This window comes from Eublepharis macularius, unplaced genomic scaffold, assembly GCF_028583425.1.
Source record: "Eublepharis macularius isolate TG4126 unplaced genomic scaffold, MPM_Emac_v1.0 Eublepharis_29, whole genome shotgun sequence".
Lineage (NCBI taxonomy): Eukaryota > Metazoa > Chordata > Lepidosauria > Squamata > Eublepharidae > Eublepharis > Eublepharis macularius.
Window position 1 is genome coordinate 30810 of NW_026559731.1, and position 17932 is coordinate 48741.

The window sequence follows — 17932 nt, forward strand, 5'->3', positions numbered from 1 at the left end:
GTCCCTTGGAAGGGAAAGGCAGGAAGTAGAATATGAAAATAATAAAACTGCAACTTTGCAGTCACTCATGTGGGGGAGAACCAAGAAACCAGCCACCTTGAAACCTACATGCAACAGGAACAGTAAAAATGACAAACGTATATAAAATTAACCAATAATGTGCATGTTTCAATATATATCACATCTGCCCCATCTGAAGAACACAATAATGGTTTTGCAAAAAATGTCAAGGATTTCTTTTTTTTTTTTAAATGGAGGGGGCAAGGGGGGTGACCAAAGATCACGTGGTATTATACAGGGGATTGGTTGCACGTTTCCTGTCATTTGCTTTTTTCAGTCTCCTTGGCAGTCGAGTTCTACCGTGTTGATACCTGGGCACCACAGCCAGCCTTAGGGGCATCGGCAAACCCGGCAACCCAGCCGTTTGGGGGTTAGTCAATTTCACTTCTGAGAGCGGTGGAGTCAGACTGAACTCTTTGGCATACTGTGCTGGCGGCCCCTCCAATGGTTTGCTGAGGGCGATGCATTCTGTCATCTCGAGCAGCTCCACAAAATGCACTGTTAGCTGGTGTGCCTGGAGGACAGGGGGCAAAAGTGTCACATCCAGGCCTTGTGCACTGTGCTCCAAAGCATTTGCATGCTCTCTCTGGCCACAGATGGCAGGAAGCGGGTCAACGGAGGCTGGGCTGGCGCAGGAAGAGAGAGTGTCCTTTAACATATCCAGGCAACCGAGCGTGGTTAAGGACGCTGATCGTTTCATGTGGGAAGGCGTGGTGAGGCCTGCTTGCTGGATCTGGGCCTCCATTTCCTTTGCGCATTGTTTCACTGAGCAAGGGCTGCCACTCATGTCTTGCATGCTGTCACTGCTGGCGCTGTGGGGGAGGCTGCAGCAAAGAGAGGAGGCAGCCATGGTTTCTGGAGCTGCCCCAGCAGATGGGTCTAGCTGACAGGGCATGTTTAAGTCCCCCAGGCTCCACTGTGCTAGGGCCCCCTTGCTCCTTCAGCAAAAGGTGTCCCCTCACTCCTCAAATGCAAACTGTCCGTTTCCAACATAGCCCTGCAAAGGGGCAGGCTCTGGGTCTGAGCTTGTGCTGTCCTGCGTGACCCCCTTTAAGCAAACAAAGTGCTTGGGAGCAAGGCAATCTGAGTGCAGTGGGGGCGGACAGCTTACCTGGCTCACTAACAGTGAAGCTTCCGGGTCTGTCAATGCCCCAAAGTCCTCCTCCTCAAGACTCCCCAAGGAGAAGACAGCTTTCTTGAAGTCCCTGTGCTCCAGTCTTGAAGGCCTCAATAACAGTCAAGAGGATTTTCAGAGCATAATGGTGCATTGCAGTTCTCATCAACCATGGATGCTGCAACTATCACCTGGGCTTTCTCTGGCACCTCAGATTCATGGTTCTGCTCTGTTGCTGGGAAATCTGCTCCAGAGAGACTGGGCAACCTGGCCACATGGGTGTACTCGATAATCTCAATTCTCTTTGGGAGAAGGCAAGGAGCAGGGATCTTTTTGTGGCCTTCCATTGAAATCACTGTTCTTTGCTCTTTGGCCAACCCTGAGACCTCTGCATGAGAGCTCTCCAACAGGTCATCCTGAGGGGGAGAGACAGACAGCGCAGTGGGCTGTTCGGAACCCGTCTCATTCTTGGTGTACCCAACTCTTGCAGCCTCCTTATCCCTGGAGGTCTGGGCCAGCTCAGGAGATGGTTCTTCATCCTTGCCCTTCAAGGATGCATCAGCCGCTGCTGATTCGTTCTTGGAGTTCTTGTGGATGGGTAATGGCGCAGCAGGGGAGGCGTGTTGGAGTTCCTGTTCCTGCCAGAGGCACTCCTCAAACTCCAGGGTGGCACGCTGCACAGAGCCTGGGCACCAGTTGGGCCCAGGATTCAGATGACTCTCCAGCGAGTCTTCTGTCAAGTTGTCACTCTCTTCCAGCTTAGCGTGAGGCATCTGTGGGACTGACATGCTTCCTTGATCCAGTTTCAAAGGCTCTCTGGCTGCCTCCTTTGGCAGCAAGCTGGCTCCTTCTCCATGCTCAGGTTTCCCAGGTTTATTGTCCCAGGCCCAGAAGTAGAATAGTTTTGTGGTCAGGAGGACTAGAGACTTGTCTTAAGGACAGATGCTTTGGCTGCCAAATTCTTTTCTCTATTCCGTTCACTCCAGCTGTGCCTGAAACAAACATTCAACTGGGTGGATGGACTCCTGGTCCAAAATTTGCTGACTGAAAGCCACTGAGGCAGACTCAAACTCTGGCCCGACCACTTTTAGGCCTAGCAAGCTTGATTAGGCAGACAGTTTCCCTGTTTATTGCAAAATTGCAAAAGCTTAATTTTAAAGAACTGTAATATTTGATAACCCTTTCTGCTACATCAGTGTAGCAGCAAAGAAAAGAAGAACTTGCAGCCTCAGAGCAACACAGGCCATCATGAGGGTGGGTGGAAAACAGGCAGAGACCCCATCCAAGAGATCTGGTGGGTGGCCTCAGGTTGAGGACCCCCTTCAAGGACCTGAAAGTGTCACTCACATCCTGATTGGTCATGTCCCAGTATGGCCTCTCTCAAAAGGACGTCACTTCCCACATCACAATGCCATAACTCCAGACATCGCTTGCTGAAGTGAATTTGTGGAAGGTGATGACTTTGGGAGCTGTCCATCGGATTGAGATATTCCCACCCCAAGGAAGAGATTCAGGGAATCTGTTGAGCAGCCAGTACAACCACGACACCGGACCCTGTTCCCACCCTCCTCAACAATGGAAAAGTCCTTGTTCTTGCTTCACTTGTGTTAATGCATCTGGGGCTATATCCTCCTTTCCCCACAAAGCTGGGAGTTCTCCCTCTCCTGCTCCCTGCTGCTTCCACTTCCTTTCCATTCCAGTACACTCCCCCCTCCAGATACCCCAGCTCCGGCTTCTTCCCCCACTATCCCTCATCCCCTCTATCCAGTCCTGAACCCTCTGACCTAATTGTAAGACACCATTCCCAGCCCAGAGAACTCTGTGGTCCTCTCTCTGCTCTTTGCCCAACTGCCCAGTATTTTTTATATATATACATTACATTTTTATATATATATATATATCCATCCATGTGCATGTATATAAAGTCTCAGCACTTATTAGGGTTCCAGGATGAGTTTACATAGAATGAAGCAACACTTCCATCTTATTTGCCCCTAAAATGGGTCCCCACTGCGGTGAACTTTGACACAGACTCATTCAGAAAAAATGACAAAAAAAAAATATTTACACCGAAACTTTGTCCTGCACAAAAGGAAGTCACAGAAAGGGCAAAGTCCAAGAGAGTATACGGAAATCAAAAAAATCAAATGTCCCAGAATCCAGGCAACTAACGTGCTTGCCAGGACACTGACAGGGGCCAGAGAGATGGCTGAGGGCTTCAGGATGCTGCCAGGCCCCCATTTCCAGCTCCATGGGGGCAGCGTCATTGGAGGGAGTAACATGGATTTCAGCCTCCCGGGCATGCTGGCAATCTCCAGGTCCTGAGATTCACAAGATTTTATCAAGCAGGCAAACTCAAGGACTCCTTCCCCATTGTTACTGAAGCCGTAAGCTTTGATCACATCCTGCTGGATCTGAGTGGCCACAGGCAGCCAGGAACTGTAACATTTTGCCCATGTCATCCCCTGCTTGCTGGCTGAACACGCCCATTTTGTGATATCACTTCAGTTACCTCCCTTCCACAAAACTGCCCCTTCCTGTGAAGTCACTCTTGGCCCCATTTAAACTTAAAAAAACCCTCGCTTTCTGCCCCCCATTGTTTCACACATCACATCACTTGTAGACTAGTTGCTCAGTGAAATGCATGTTCCTGCAGGCTTGTGGTTCCTGCTGATGGCACCTAATGAGGGCCCAGAGGTTTACATTCCTGCCCCATCCATTTTCCTAATCTGCAAAGCAGTGGCATAGACCAATTAGTTAGCCTTAAAGGGGGGAAGCTACAAAAAGGAGAGCTTTACAATGGGTCTCAACTTCATATTTGTATAGTCTGGCATATAGCAATGTCAAGAAAACTTGTAAATACTAATTGAATGTAAACAAACATGGTAAACAAACCATTCTCTTAACATCCCTAACAAATGCAGGCGGAAACTGCTGTATTCTCTTCCCATATGAATGGGGAGTTTTCCCCAGCCAAAAGTGAAGAGCTTTGTCATCTCTTTATGCCATTATCTATAGTTTTCCTGTATTAGTCCAAAACATAGAGCCCTTTTAGAATGTAAAGAGTTAAGAACACAATCCATTTAAAAAGTCAGCTTTCACTCTGCTTGGTATGGTATACCAGCAAAACGGTGATAATGTTTAGCTGTATAGGTCAGATTATCTTTATGGCTTAAAAAATACTAGTTTGTGGGGGAGGGGAACCATGTGCTACGTTTGGCTGCAATGAATGCAAAGTCCCAGCGATGCCAATGTTATAGGTACTTCATATTTAATATTTCTCTCTTAATATTTCTCCCAGGGAAACTTGGCTGCATTGAGTTCTTCATTTCTTGTTGCTTATCAATCATATATCTGAATATGCTACTGTCAACTCTTATTCTGCTCAGCAAAAATCCGTTTTGTCATTCAATTGAGAATTTTTTTAGCATCCCATAATCGAAAGGATGGCTGCGTCTCTTGTTGAGATGTAAAAGAGAAATGTACCATTGGATTCATACTGATTTCATATTGGTCTTAATGGAACTTCTTAAAGGCTGGCACAGGAATTCCTTTTGACAAGGAATTTTTAAAACTCAGATTAAGGGCTGTTAACACAATGACCAGTGCACATTCAATTTGTATGAAACGTTGCCCTGTACATGTCATTTTCTTGCTTTGTGTATCCTCTGTGCACAGGATTACACACAGAGCCATTGCTGCACAGCACTGGACAAGAATGGGGAGGTCAGGATGTAGTGATGCCATCTCTGGCACTGGACAAGCATGATCTGGAGGTGGCAGTTTACACATGGTTCAAGGGCCTTTGTGCCCGAGCACACAGAAGGCCAGCAATGCAGGTGACATAAATGGCCCAGGAAGATGTGTAGGAGCAGGTCCCTAGAGGCAACAGTCTGCCATGGGTGATGCCAACATGGCAGAGGAGTTAGATGCTAGCTCTGTGTAATGCATGTTCCTGCAGGCTTGTGGTTCTTGCTGAGTACCTAATGAGGGCCCAGAGGTTTACATTCCTGCCCCATCCATTTTCCTAATCTTCAAAGTAGTGGCATAGGCCAATCAGTTAGCATTAAATGAGGGAAAGCTACCAAGAGGAGAGCTTTACAGTGGGTCTCTTCACTTCTTATTTGTATAGCCTTGCATATAGCAATGTCAAGAAACCTTGTAAATACTATTTGATTCTACTCTCTTGGTTCAAGAAAACAATTTTCTTTACATCCCTAAGAAATGCAGGCACAAGCTGCTGTATTCTCTACCCATATGATGGGTCAGTCCTTCCTTGCCAGCAGTGTAGAGCTTTGTCATGTGTTTATGCAGTTATCTGCAGTTCTCCTGTATTAGTCCAAAACAGCCCTTTTTGAATGTAAAGTGTAGGTACACAATCCATTTCAAAAGTCACAGAAGAGCAGTCTGGGAAGCAGGATAAACGTGAGGCCATCTTTTGCATTTCTATCTCACTATTCTGAATATTCAGAATACAGGAGAATTATTTCAAGGCACTGAGTGCCAGGGATTTTAATTGGGTGCAAGAGAGGCCCAGGCAAAGAGCCAGAGATTGAAGAGATGGGAGATCTGGCAGCCACCTCTGCCAATGCTGCAGGCAGCCATGCTGAGATGAAGCACAGCGAGCAGCACCCGTGGATCCCCTGCCCAATTTAGAGGTGGACGCTTCATAACTTGACTGCGGGAGCAAAAAAGTCTACCATCTTAAAGTTTTTAAAAAAAAGTGGAGAGAATTTGTTGGAGAGGCAGCTGCCAATTCCCCCGTGACTATCCTGTTCCAAAGGGGGAGGGTGAAAGGAAGAAGGGAGAAGACAATAACATGGAATAATTCTCCAGGCAGAGAGTCAATAAGATTTTTCATTTGCTTCAGAAAAGCATCTATGGCATCTTGTGCCAGCTAAAGATGCTGCTGAATCTGGAGGTTTAAGAAATCACATTTGTAGATGCTCTCAACTGCTGGCACAATGTCAATACCTACAGTCAAAAATTCTTCAAACTTCAGAAAGGGATTAAAACAGCTGACAACATCAAGTAATCTGACCTTCTCTGAAGGATGCAGCAATTCATCCATTAAAGAAGTGGGGTTGATGAAGTTTTCAGAAGAATTCTCTATTTTTGGAGTCAGGTGAACACTCATAGTTTGAGTACTTTGTGTAGCAAGAACTGCTCGTTTCTCATCTTTTTCGAGTGCCTTCCTTTTCCCACCAATTTGAAAATACTCCTGACACACACTGCAACACCATTCAATACGGCCCTCCTTCACAGGTTTTAGTCCAGTGATTGTCTGCCAGGGTTTTCATTGCCTCAGCATATTCACAGTTTCCTCATCCTCACAATGTTCACGCCAGATTTTGTCAAAGTCTCCCACTTCACAGTATTTCTTGTGCAGGTGCCGGTGCTTATTATTACTCCTGACTCTTCCCATCAAAATCGCCATGCTATGATGCTGAAAAGCTGGAAAATTGCAGTAGAATCCCTGGGCTTTAAATGTTTCAAATATTCCAAGTTTTCTCACATGCATCTCATTGCATTTAGAAAGATCTCACTTAAAAGTACTAGTTACTTTGTGAGCAGGAACTCGGTGTTCCTGCGGTGTTATATATCCCCCAGCATTTCAACAGTGTAGATGAAGAGGAGTTTTTGAACTCTGCTTGCTATATCTGGTCAGATGTTGCAGATGAACCACTAGCATACAGCTTCATGGAACTCCCAGATGCTCCTCATGATTCAGATTCTGGGGAGAGCCAGGCCAGCTCAATCCCTTTCTGTGAGCCAGAAGATCCTATTTTACTTCTAAGTTAATGTAACAATTAAAAATCTGGTTCAGAATCTCGTTACCATGAAACTAAATCTGCCATAATGACATCTGTTCCTGTACAAAAAAGGAAATACAAAAGGTTCTGAGAACTCACTTTTTTTTTCTTCTAAGAAATTTTAAAATTTATTGTATTGAGAATTGGAAGTGCGTGTGTTATGTAGAATGGCTTGTCTAATAGCATAAACAGGGTTTACTCAAATGTTTGTATAACTGATATGTATTCAAAAGTATTGCTGCATCTCTTGTTGAGATGTAAAAGAGAAATGTACCGTTGGATTCATACTGGTTTAATATTGGTCTTAAAGGAACTTCTGCATAGTTACTCAATTCAGCTTTAAGGTTAAACACTGAACAAACTCACAAAGGTGGGGAAGGAATCAAGAATGTCAGAGGCCAAGCCCACCCCACCAGCTTTGGAAAGTAGGACTGGTCGATTGATTTGAAGCAATTTTTGGCAGAAGAAAGTTTTACTGAGCAAATCGTAAGATCAGTGCTAAATGTTCTTTTCCTATAAGGAACTATAGGAGTTAGACTGGGACCTTGGTTTTCCTGAGAGCCATGCTCTGTGAATCAGGAAGCAAGGAGAGGCTATGCACACATGCACACAACATGGCCATGAACTAATCGGGATTCCCAGAAAAAGAAGCATCTTAATCAGCCCTGCTTCTGTTCGTGTCATTTAAAAAAAATATTTTTTAAAGGGAAGGAAGAGTAAACATTGTTTTTCAAAAAAACCCACCAAAATTTCTGTAAACAAGGCAGTGCCCCCAACACAGGAGCCCCTTCCCTCCCCGCACAAAAATTTAAAAAAACCCAGAAGCCTATTGAAAGTGCAGAACCTGCCAGGGGTACCAGGCTGGGTTCAAAATCTTGGCTGCATCCTGGCTTTGCCCATCCTCCTCGTCCTTGGTCAGGTGCTTGATTGTGGCTGGGTGGTCTTCCAGGCACTGTGGAGCAATCCCCTGGCCCTGACATCAGCCACTAGGAAATGCTGCATGCAAACAGCTGCTTCCTCATCACAGTATTGCCAGGCAGGAAGCAGACCGAGTCTGTGCAGAGCGAGAAAGGCTCAAACGCACGTATGATCAGCAAAAAGCACAAATGGAACCAATTCAAAGGAAAACCACATGACAGACACATGCACACTTAAAGCAAGCTGACTCTGGAGAGGCTTTTGAAACTGCCCAAAGCACTAGCTGGGAGTTTCCATACATAACTTTTTTCACATTATAGAATTGGTCTGTATGATTCAAGTATTCCAACTGGCATGTTTGAAGGTAACACAAAATTGGGAAAATGTACACAAAAGTAAGTGTTTCCGCAGGTGACCCCTGGAAGATACAGGTGGTCTGGGATTGGGGGGGGGTGAGTCCAAATTCAGTGCTGTGTCCTTGCAGCTTCTGAGGTCACAATTTCATTCGCTGAAGGAGGAAAGAGGGTTACACGGAATCCCCCCTGCCCCCAGGTGGTCCACAGAGAGGAATGCATTGAGTGGAGAGGGGCTGCCCATGCCCTGGCTGTCGCTGCTGCCCAGGGAGCCCCCCCAGAGGCTGGCGGAATAGTTAGTGCTCCCCCAGAGGGATGTGGCAGGGAGCTCCCCACTACTGGCTCCTGACTGCCCTGCACCATTCCAGTGATTGCACAGGTCGCTGCGGCTGGGGAAAGCATGGGAGCCATCCATGGGCGCCAGCTGGCTCTGGCTGGTGCCCAGGGCTTGCCAGGTTGGAAAGGAGCTTCTTAAAGGCTGGCACAGAAATTCTTTTCCTTTTGACAAGAATGAGACTGTAATCAGTTTTAAGTGGATTTTGTTCTGATGCAGTGATCTGGAGTTCTTCCCCAAGTTCCTAAATGTACATTCCTATCCAAATGTATTCTGCTAAAGGTCAGCATGCCTACCCAGACCCACAATAACTGAAAATCCTGCCTAGGGCCCCTCCCCTTACAGTTCTAGCTTCTGCCACCGACAACATTTTCTGTTCTTGTGGTTAAAATCTATTTCTTGTACTAGCCTGTAGTCCCTTGTAAGGGAAAGGCAGGAAATAGAATAGTTCTGTGGTCAAGAGGACTAGCTACTTGTCTTAAGGACAGAGAGAGAACTACAACTCTGAAAAATAAAAAAAACATTCAAAATGGTTGCAAAAACACTCTAATGGGTGAATCCAAAAACATTTGTAGCTGTAGCTATTGTAATTCATAGTATGTCTAATAGTACTTCCATGAAAGATAGGGAATTCAATACTTCTCTTTTGCTAGTCAGACTAGCTAAATGAGAAACCTCTACCACAGTTGTAGTATTACACCATTATGTTTCACACACATTGAACTTTTTATTACTGGAAAAAGTATACTTAAGATGTTACATGCTCCTATGTTTATAGTAGAATAGATAGTCTCCCTCAACAAGGTGTTTCCACTGCATTCTAAAACACACAGTAGGAAAAGGGAGATGCCCCACCATGATTCACAAAATAGCAAACCATGGTTTTTCACTACAGAAATATATCTATGGGACATTGTTGTGTTCATGTGCTCTACTCTCTCAGTATGAGGCTAATAAATAGAGTGGTTTTGTATCTATCATAGTTTATGATTCAGCCAAAATGACAAGCTAAGATTTAGTCTCTATCCTCTAAATCAAGATTTAAGTTGCTTTTAAGACAGAACCAACCATAGCTGTGATTTGCATGAAATGATATACTGAGCATAGCAATATTTGTAATTTCCTGGACAAGAGCAAGGAGAAGCGAGAGTGCTTACATTCATTTACACAATGATAACTAGCATTGTCCCTTGGAGAGAAACTGGTTGACATGAAGTGAATATGACTGAGAACCATTGGTGGATGTACGTCATGGGTTATCAATAGGAGATGGCAAAGTTTTTTTTTTTTTTAAAGCTGACCAATGCTAGTGCTTTCTTGGATTCATTTCAATATCTATACTAATGCAGTGTTCCAACTGCTGGACTGAATACATTAATATATTCTGAAGATTCATGTTATCTCCCCAAACATAAAATACATAATCTGACAGACAGAATGAGGTATTATGTTACATACAATGACAGACCTTTTCCCCATTTCTTTTTCAAGGATCTTATACAACTTAGTATCAAATTTCATTAAATGTTTACAAATAGGGTAAGGTTTGGTTTTATAAACATCCAGGAACATCATGGAAAAAAATCTCGAGAACAGTTATCTAAACAGCAAAAGACATTGCAGTAAAATACACTGCTATGCTGGCATCTCTTGTCTTGCACAAAACATTCTGTAATAGTATTACTTTTTAAAACCCACCTGTGACTTCAAGCCCTGCTAGGACAATGACACCACCGTAAGGGCAAGGCCTGCAGAGACAGTTGGCAGGCTATACTACAATGTGCCAATACCTGTTAAAAAGGACATGTCAGCAGAAACTGTTAAAACGCAGGTGGGGTGGCATGCTATCAGTGCAGCATTATTCATAAAGAAACTTTCTATTCTTACTTGGTAAATACTGGGAATCCCCCTGTAATGACTGGACTGAGGTAAATCAGTCTGTCACACTATCCAATGCTAACACACTGTCCAACTCTAGATTTTTGATTGTTCAGGAGCTTTAATAGCATGTGAGGTGGGACCACGCCGATACAGAAGGGGTTACACATGGTCAACATGTGGCTTTGGCCACCAGCATGCTCACGCTTTGGGGGGGGGGAGCCCCCACCTGCCAGCACAGCCCTCTAGCTGGGTCGTCTCCTGCACCCAAAGATCGTCTCTGCGCCCGGTTGGATCCAGGCTGTGCTGCAAGCCAATCAACCTCTCCCCCCCCCAGTCCCACTCCACTCCCCATTTTGAACACCTGGGGAAAGTCTCCTAGTTCGCTTTCTTCTTCCTCTCCTAACCTGGCCTTTAGAATAGCCAAAGCAAGTTGCCTGTTCAGGAGGCATGGCCATAAATGCACCCCCTCTGCAGCATGGGGGGGGGGGAAGACACTTCCCTCCCCCTCCCCAGTTACTGACACAGAAGCAATGAGTATGCATGGAGGCTGGGTGGTCTGAAAATATTTAACATTAAAAGGAGGTGTGAGGACTAGAATGCCGCTTTACAGGTGTGTCCTGCCCACGGCGCCCCCAGTCCCACCCTGCCCCTGGAAGTTTCCCGGCATCTCCACCTACATCCTGGAATGGCTGCAATTTCAGCACCACTGCTCCCGTCTGTGGAAGGGAGCTGCAGGAGTCCACAGGCCCCCCCCCCCTGCAGAGCAAACCAGCTGGGCAGGAGCAAGAAAAGGGAGGCCAGAAAGTGCTCAGGGCAAGGGTAACCAATTTCCCATTTCAGTCTCTTTTGGGGAAGGCAAAGTTAGCGGGGAAGAGGATGTGCGGGGAGGATAGATGAGGGGAAGCTCCAGGATCCCGCCCTCCTCCCACAAGACTGTTTTTTATCTTGCTCAGCTACTTGCAGGCTGTTCATCTCTGCTGCTGGTGCTGCTGCTGTTGCCACCACCCCCGGGGGGGGGGGGGGGAGAGACTGCTGGTTACAGTCCCAGCCAGCAGCTGTGTTGGAAGGGGGGGCTGGGGTGGGAGCAGCTGCAGCTGTCGCCTCCATTTCTGGTGACGAGTCCTGTGCAAGAACCAGTTCCAAAGGCTGTCCTTCGGCAGAGCCACCTTGGCCGGTGGAGCTTCCAGGCTCTGGTGTGCTGGGTGCCTGCTCTGTGGGAGTGGCTGCCTCCATAATCTTCTGCCACACCTCTTGGATCTTGAGCTGCAGGCAAACCTTGGTGTTGAATATGTCGGGAGTACTGGGCCTGGAAGGCTGCAGTGGCTTGGGCTGTGGAAAAAGAACATGGCATCTGTGAGTGATGCCAGAAAAGAGTTCTGTTTGGGGCTCAGATCAGTCAACCAGCATGCCTTCTAAAAAGCAAAAATGGTTCACAACCTGTGAGAATGAGGGCTCCCTCTGCTTTCTGGCTGAGATATGGCAGCCATTTCCTGGAGACATTTGTGAGAGCCACGTAGACACCGGGGAAGCATCTACACTGGAACTAGGAGATTTAGCAGAACTCTGAGTGCAAGCTATTTTGAGCAAATGCCAGATTTCTCTCTGCATCTGCATCACAGAAATGTTGGCTTCCTTGATATTATTCAGAGCCACTTCAATCTTGGGCAGCAAATCAGTTATGTTCTGCTTGCAGCCTAATAGCTTGCAAAGATGTCTGTAGAGTTCCTTGAACACCCAGTCCTGACTCTGAGCCATCTGAGTGATGATCTTCACCATCTCTGTGCTGTCGCTGTAGGAATGATCTGGGGCCCAGGGCTTTAACTGCTTGTAGAGTTCTATCGGTCTTTGTATATCGCCTTGACGCCGTGCATGGGGGTTCCTTCACAATTCTACAATCTCTGTATGCAAAGGCATGATCTGGTCATCGAGGTAGCCAATATCTCCAGCCTGTTCACACTGCAAGGCTTTCTCTTCCATTTCTTTCCAGGCTTTCAGCATTTTTTCTGAGGATAATCCCGTAGGTTATTTGATCACTGTATCTTTCCAAGTCAAGGTGGATGCTCTGCTGGAAGAACTGCTGTGATGCTGACACCATGTTGTTTTTCATTTTGGTTAAATTGGCATTGTATCTAAGAAGACTCAGCATGGCAGCTCTCTGCCCTCGGAACATTCAGCTATAATCTTCTTTCAGTCCCATCACGTAGTACACAGCTTCAGCCCATATCTTACAAAGTTGCAAAATAGGCAACTGAATTTTGCTGTCCTGTACAATGCAGGTTCCTAGAAGAAAAGGGACCATCATATATAGTTTTGCTTTTAATGAACAAATAAACCATGTAGCTATCCCAGTCTCTTATGCCATCAATAATACACTCAGAGGCTGGCTCCTGGGGGTCCAGGCATAGCCGCATTTTGAGAAGTTCCTGGTTGACTGTGCTTATGCCAGTCTCAGACTCAATCTGACACTGAAGTGAATGGAAACTTTCCTCATAATGCAGCGGAAAAGACAAGATCTTGGTCAATTTAAAATACTCATTTTTTTCCTTTAAAAAAATGCCCTGGTGGCTCTATACCTTAAAGAATTTTAGGGGGGGCTCAACAGGAAAGATAACCACTAAAAGTAAAGTTGCCCCAGTGTATTAATATTTTAGAAATCCCCCCATCCCCACAAAGAGGTTTTTTAATGTTTTTTATATATATAACTTTGTATGTGTATAGACAAGTAAAAACTCTTCAACATTACCACTACCCCCAAATTTGTCAGGCTTTCGAGGGAGGCAAAATAAAATAAAATTTACAGAGTTTCAAGGAAGAAAAGGGAATCGACAACAGTAGCAAGATAATCTCTGAGTTAAGGCAGCAAAACCAGTCCCCCACCCGTAAGTCTGTCTGTCCTGGGAAGAGAGGGGGCCAGCATCACAGCTCTAGGAGTCCCAGTTCTCAAGGGTAAGTTCAGCAGTGGCCTGCTGCAGCTCCGTGCTGATCCGCCACCCGCTTACTCCGTCTCCGTGACTGCTGGTGTCACCTTCCCCCTTCACCTTGTTGTCTGTCTCCTTGCCCCCTGCACCAGCTTCCAGCCACTGATCCTCACTCCAACGACGCTTGAGTCATAGCTTGAGTGGGATACACTTCCCACTTTCCCCAGCCCGGGCAATAGGGGGAGCTGCTGGCTGCATCTCCTCTTCTCCCCCAACCTTTTCTGGGGGTGTAGGAGGGGCCTTGAAGACATCCTCATTGTTGTCTTCTTCCTTGCTGATATCTGTGATTTCCACTGTGAGATCCTCTTCCGACTCCCCCTCTGAGATGGGTTCCACTTTGATTTGAGGGAATGGAGGCAGATCGGCCACCGATGCAGAGAAAGAAGAGGGGAGGCCGCTGCTGGATTCTCCAGGGGCCACTGTTGGGAGCTGCTGCTTCTCGCGGTTGTGGCACTCCAGCAGTGGCAGCTGCAGCTTAAACTTGAAAGAGCTTGATGGATCCTCAGCCTGTGGTGGCAGTGGTGGAAGAGGGGCCTTGTCAAGGTGCTGGGGCTGGGGGATAACAATGTTGGGGTTGTGTAGGAAAGCTCTGGGACTAAGGTGGTAGTTACATGTACTCTGGGTATGGGCCTGAAGATAGCGCTTCATGTCGTCAGGATTGAAGAAGTGGCTGCCACCTAGATACATGGGGCTGAGGGTGGGTGAAGGAGTGTAGTTCATGTGTGTTTGAGTGAGAGGGAGTGCTGGGGACAACTGAGGAGGTAGAAGGGCAGCGGGTCCAGCCATGGGGGACACTGGAAATGTACTGAGGGGCTCAGGAACCTGAAGGCGAGGATAAAACCTGAAGAGGCTGTCATGGGTCAAGCAGGGGTGGCTAGGCACGGGGCCCCCACGGAAACAACATCCCTCTCCACCATGCCTCTGCTCCTCATCCAAGGACTCCTCCACTTTGGCGTTAGCTGACGTCCCATCACTAGTCGCTGACTGAGCCACGGGCCAAGTGGTGAGCCACCGCTGAGAATATGCCAGGTGAGTGCAGCTCATCAGCAGAGGACAGCATGTCAGATGGCGTGGAGGGTGGGAACTGGAAGTGGGAGCCACCTAAGGGCACCGGCGGGGCATTCTGGGGCACTGCTCCACCTCCCATGCCCATGTTAATGAAGGGATAGCTGACCAGCACCAACTTGTTGAAGTTGAACTTGTAGGTGAAATGCTTGCCCTTGGTCTTGTGCCAGATCTGCTTGTTCTAGTAGTACCTGAGTGCCTGGCTGAGCTTGTCATTGTTCATTTGGGGCTTACATTTCTACCCAGAGCCAGGCCACTTTGTCTGGAGACTTTTTTTTTTTAGGGAATTTCAGTATTTACTCCAAGGCATTTCAGAGAACATGACAGATTTACAGTATTAGCAAACCCCCCTTTCTGGAGCCCAAGAATCCCTCTTGCAAAGATGAAGGACCTTTAAAAGTTCAAGTTCTAAGTAACAGAGTCAATTACATTTGTCCCCTCTCCTCCCCCAAAACACAACAACGAAGCGCTCTGTGTGCTAACAACACAGCTTTTTTAAAAAAGGAAAACAAAAATTCTGCATTGTTCTAAAACTAGATAAAAAATAGTATTTCAAACTGTACAGTCACCAGAAGTAGTTATCAAAAATTCACACAATTCACTTGGCATCTCCAGCACCTTCAGTTTTCTGTGCCTGATCTGTTTTGGCATCTCCATTTTCTGCAGGGTTATTCCCATCCTTGCCTGCATCAGCTTTCCCCTTTCCCTTAGGTACCTTCTCACTCTTCTTTGGAGCTGCCTTTTTAGATTTAGTTTCTGTCTTTGGAGGAGCAGGTTTAGCAGATAACCTTGCTGATCTCCGCTGTGGCTCATCCTTTACTTTGGCCTTATCACCCTTGGTATCTCCTTCAGCCTTTCTCTTTGGCTTGTCTGCAACGTGTGATTTAAAAAAAGGGGGAGGAAAAAGGCGATGCGCGGCTGAGGTGACGGAGGAATAAATGAAAAGGCACGGGTTGCAGGTGAGGAAGAAACTCGACCGGTCATGGGGGGAAGGGAGAAAACCTGCAAAAGGAAAGGATGAGGGAGGCAAGAAGAAAAACGACAGTAGGGGGAAGGTCCAGTGGTTGGGCTCACTCATGTTGCTCGCGACCCCACTCGTCTGGAGATTTGATGACAAATTCCCCATAGTCCCCCTGCCAGGTGATGGCATCATGGCACTCCTCTTTATGCAACAGCTCCAGAATAAAATGCCACAGCTGGATTTGCCATGAGCCAGGACTCAACTCGGGCTTGTAGGCCCAGTCTGGTAAGGCGAAACCTGCGTCCGCCAGGGTCTTCTTCGCTCCTGGTGTGTGCAGCCTCCAGCCGCCAGGTCGCTCTCGGGCTCTACCCCCACCCCCCGCTGGCCCCCACTCCACCATCAGAAATTCCTGTATAAGGTCAAAGGCCTTTATTGATGTTTCCATTTTTTCCAGACCTTTATGAGAAAATCCTGTCTGCAGGCTTGGTGGTATTGTCAGAATTGTGGCCACAGTATCTGTCACTGTGTTGCCTTCTTCCACCTCTCACATTTCTCTCCTGGTTAGTGAGTCCTTCAGGGGCTGTTGCAGCTGGAATGTTGGGTGAATTTTCCAGATGACATGGGGAAGTCAACTGCAGACATGTGTGCAATCTTCTATAGAGAACCGGGCCTGGTTCATGTTGGTCTGATTTTTAGTGCTGGAGTCTTCCACACATTTCCTCCTATTACTCCTGCTCATTTTCCTCCAACAACGTGTAATGTACATACTTTTGGATTATCAGAGTACCCATTGACAATCTCAGCTTCCTCATAAATATAGAAACATCTCCCCAAACACTCCTTCTCCTTTATATCATTACAGCTTTAATACCATGAATTCTTACATTGTTTTGGATGTAAGAGCTAATTCTACCACTAAAAATACCATTCAAATCCTTATTAAGGAGAAAGCAGACAGACCAAGAAAGCAATTAGAAAATCACATGCTGGAGTAAGATTTCTCTCCTGATGCACTCTCCTGTACAATTGCAATCCCTCTCAGCTCATTTTGGACACAGAAGGGCAACTTGTGGGATACACCTGCTTATCCTTGGTTCAAAGACAATGCCACTTTAAATCTCAAGACACTAGAAATGGACAAAAAGGACACATGTAGAAAAGTTCCATCAGAAATACATGCTGCAGTGCTAGGTCCACAAACATAATATATGGAATGGTACCTATGGGTAAAAAAACCTCCTGGCCAGTGTAGGAATTGACAGCATCTCCCAAATGGCCCTTTTTCAAAGCACTGAAGTGCTGCATATGTTTATGCACCCGGAAGTCATCCTAGGGCTTGAGTGCCATGGATCCTCCCTCGGGTGCTGCAGACTCCCAGATGTATTGCCGCCTCAGACTCCATCACACCTGCTGCAACCCTAGTACATTTTATATGTAAGCAAGGGCAAAGTTTAGCCAGAGCTTTCTAAAAGCAATTTTTGTGATAATTTCACACAGTTTCTTTTGACCTGTTGTCTTAATAAAGGAGCTGAACGTTTTTGGGATGCTACAAGGAGGGAAGGGTGTTTTGTCTTTTATTGTAACACAAAAGCCTCAGAACATTGCATGGTAACTGAAAAGCCAGTCAGTGACTTCTGTGAACAAAAAATACACTTATCGGCTTCATAAAAGCTACTTGGCTAACTTTCTTCCTCAGAACACTTTCAAAAATGTTGGTGGAACAGGTTAAAAGGCCACAAGACTTCTCAATTCAGCCAAGATGATTCACTGTGTTGAACAGCTACAGCACTGGGGCTGCTTCAAAGCAGCTGCTGAAATCCACCACAGTCTGCACTAAAGCAGGCTCAGGCTCAGAAGCTCAGCAGCACCCAATTCTCAAAGAAGAAGAACCCCGACACAGGTGAAAAGGTTCAGCCTTCTTCCCAGGGGTGGAAGGCAAAGCTGACTACAGGATCTAGAGCAGAAGCCTGACTCAGAACAAGAAGGTGGTGGGTAATAATTGAAAGCAGACAGACAGGGAAGAGAGATCAGATCAGAAGGAATCTACTGTAACCTCCTCCTCAGTCAAAAATCTGTATCTGGTATCAGGTGCTCTCCAAAGCCTGAGTCAAAACACACAATAGTGACAGGGCCCAAATCCAGTCCCAGGAACCACAATGGGGCAACACCACACTCATCCCAGAGATGCTGCTCGGCATACTGACATCCAATTTGCATTCACAGTACAAGACACATTCCCTGACCCTTTATGCACCGGCACTGGGATGCAGACACCTCTCATAAACAAACCTTTCTCTCAAGCTAGAAAATAGGAATGGGGGGACTCTGAAAGACTGTAGAGGACACAGCCCATTTTATTCCATTTGCTTTGAAATCTGATAAGCTAGGTGACAATGTGGGCAGCTGATGAGATACCTAGGTCTGTTCCAATTTCCATCAGTCTTCCCCAGAGACT

General features: G+C 46.4%; 4 pseudogenes; all 4 read right to left on the reverse strand.

Annotated features, from left to right (window-relative positions):
• Nucleotides 1-265: 265 nt before the first annotated feature.
• LOC129346875 (protein phosphatase Slingshot homolog 2-like) lies at nt 266-3636 on the reverse strand (annotated as a pseudogene).
• Nucleotides 3637-5870: 2234 nt separating this feature from the next.
• LOC129346876 (S-adenosylmethionine sensor upstream of mTORC1-like) lies at nt 5871-6603 on the reverse strand (annotated as a pseudogene).
• A 1803-nt stretch (nt 6604-8406) lies between these two features.
• On the reverse strand, nt 8407-13390 carry LOC129346877 (inhibitor of nuclear factor kappa-B kinase subunit alpha-like; annotated as a pseudogene).
• Nucleotides 13391-13397: 7 nt separating this feature from the next.
• Nucleotides 13398-15787, reverse strand: LOC129346880 (ETS domain-containing transcription factor ERF-like; annotated as a pseudogene).
• Nucleotides 15788-17932: the final 2145 nt, after the last annotated feature.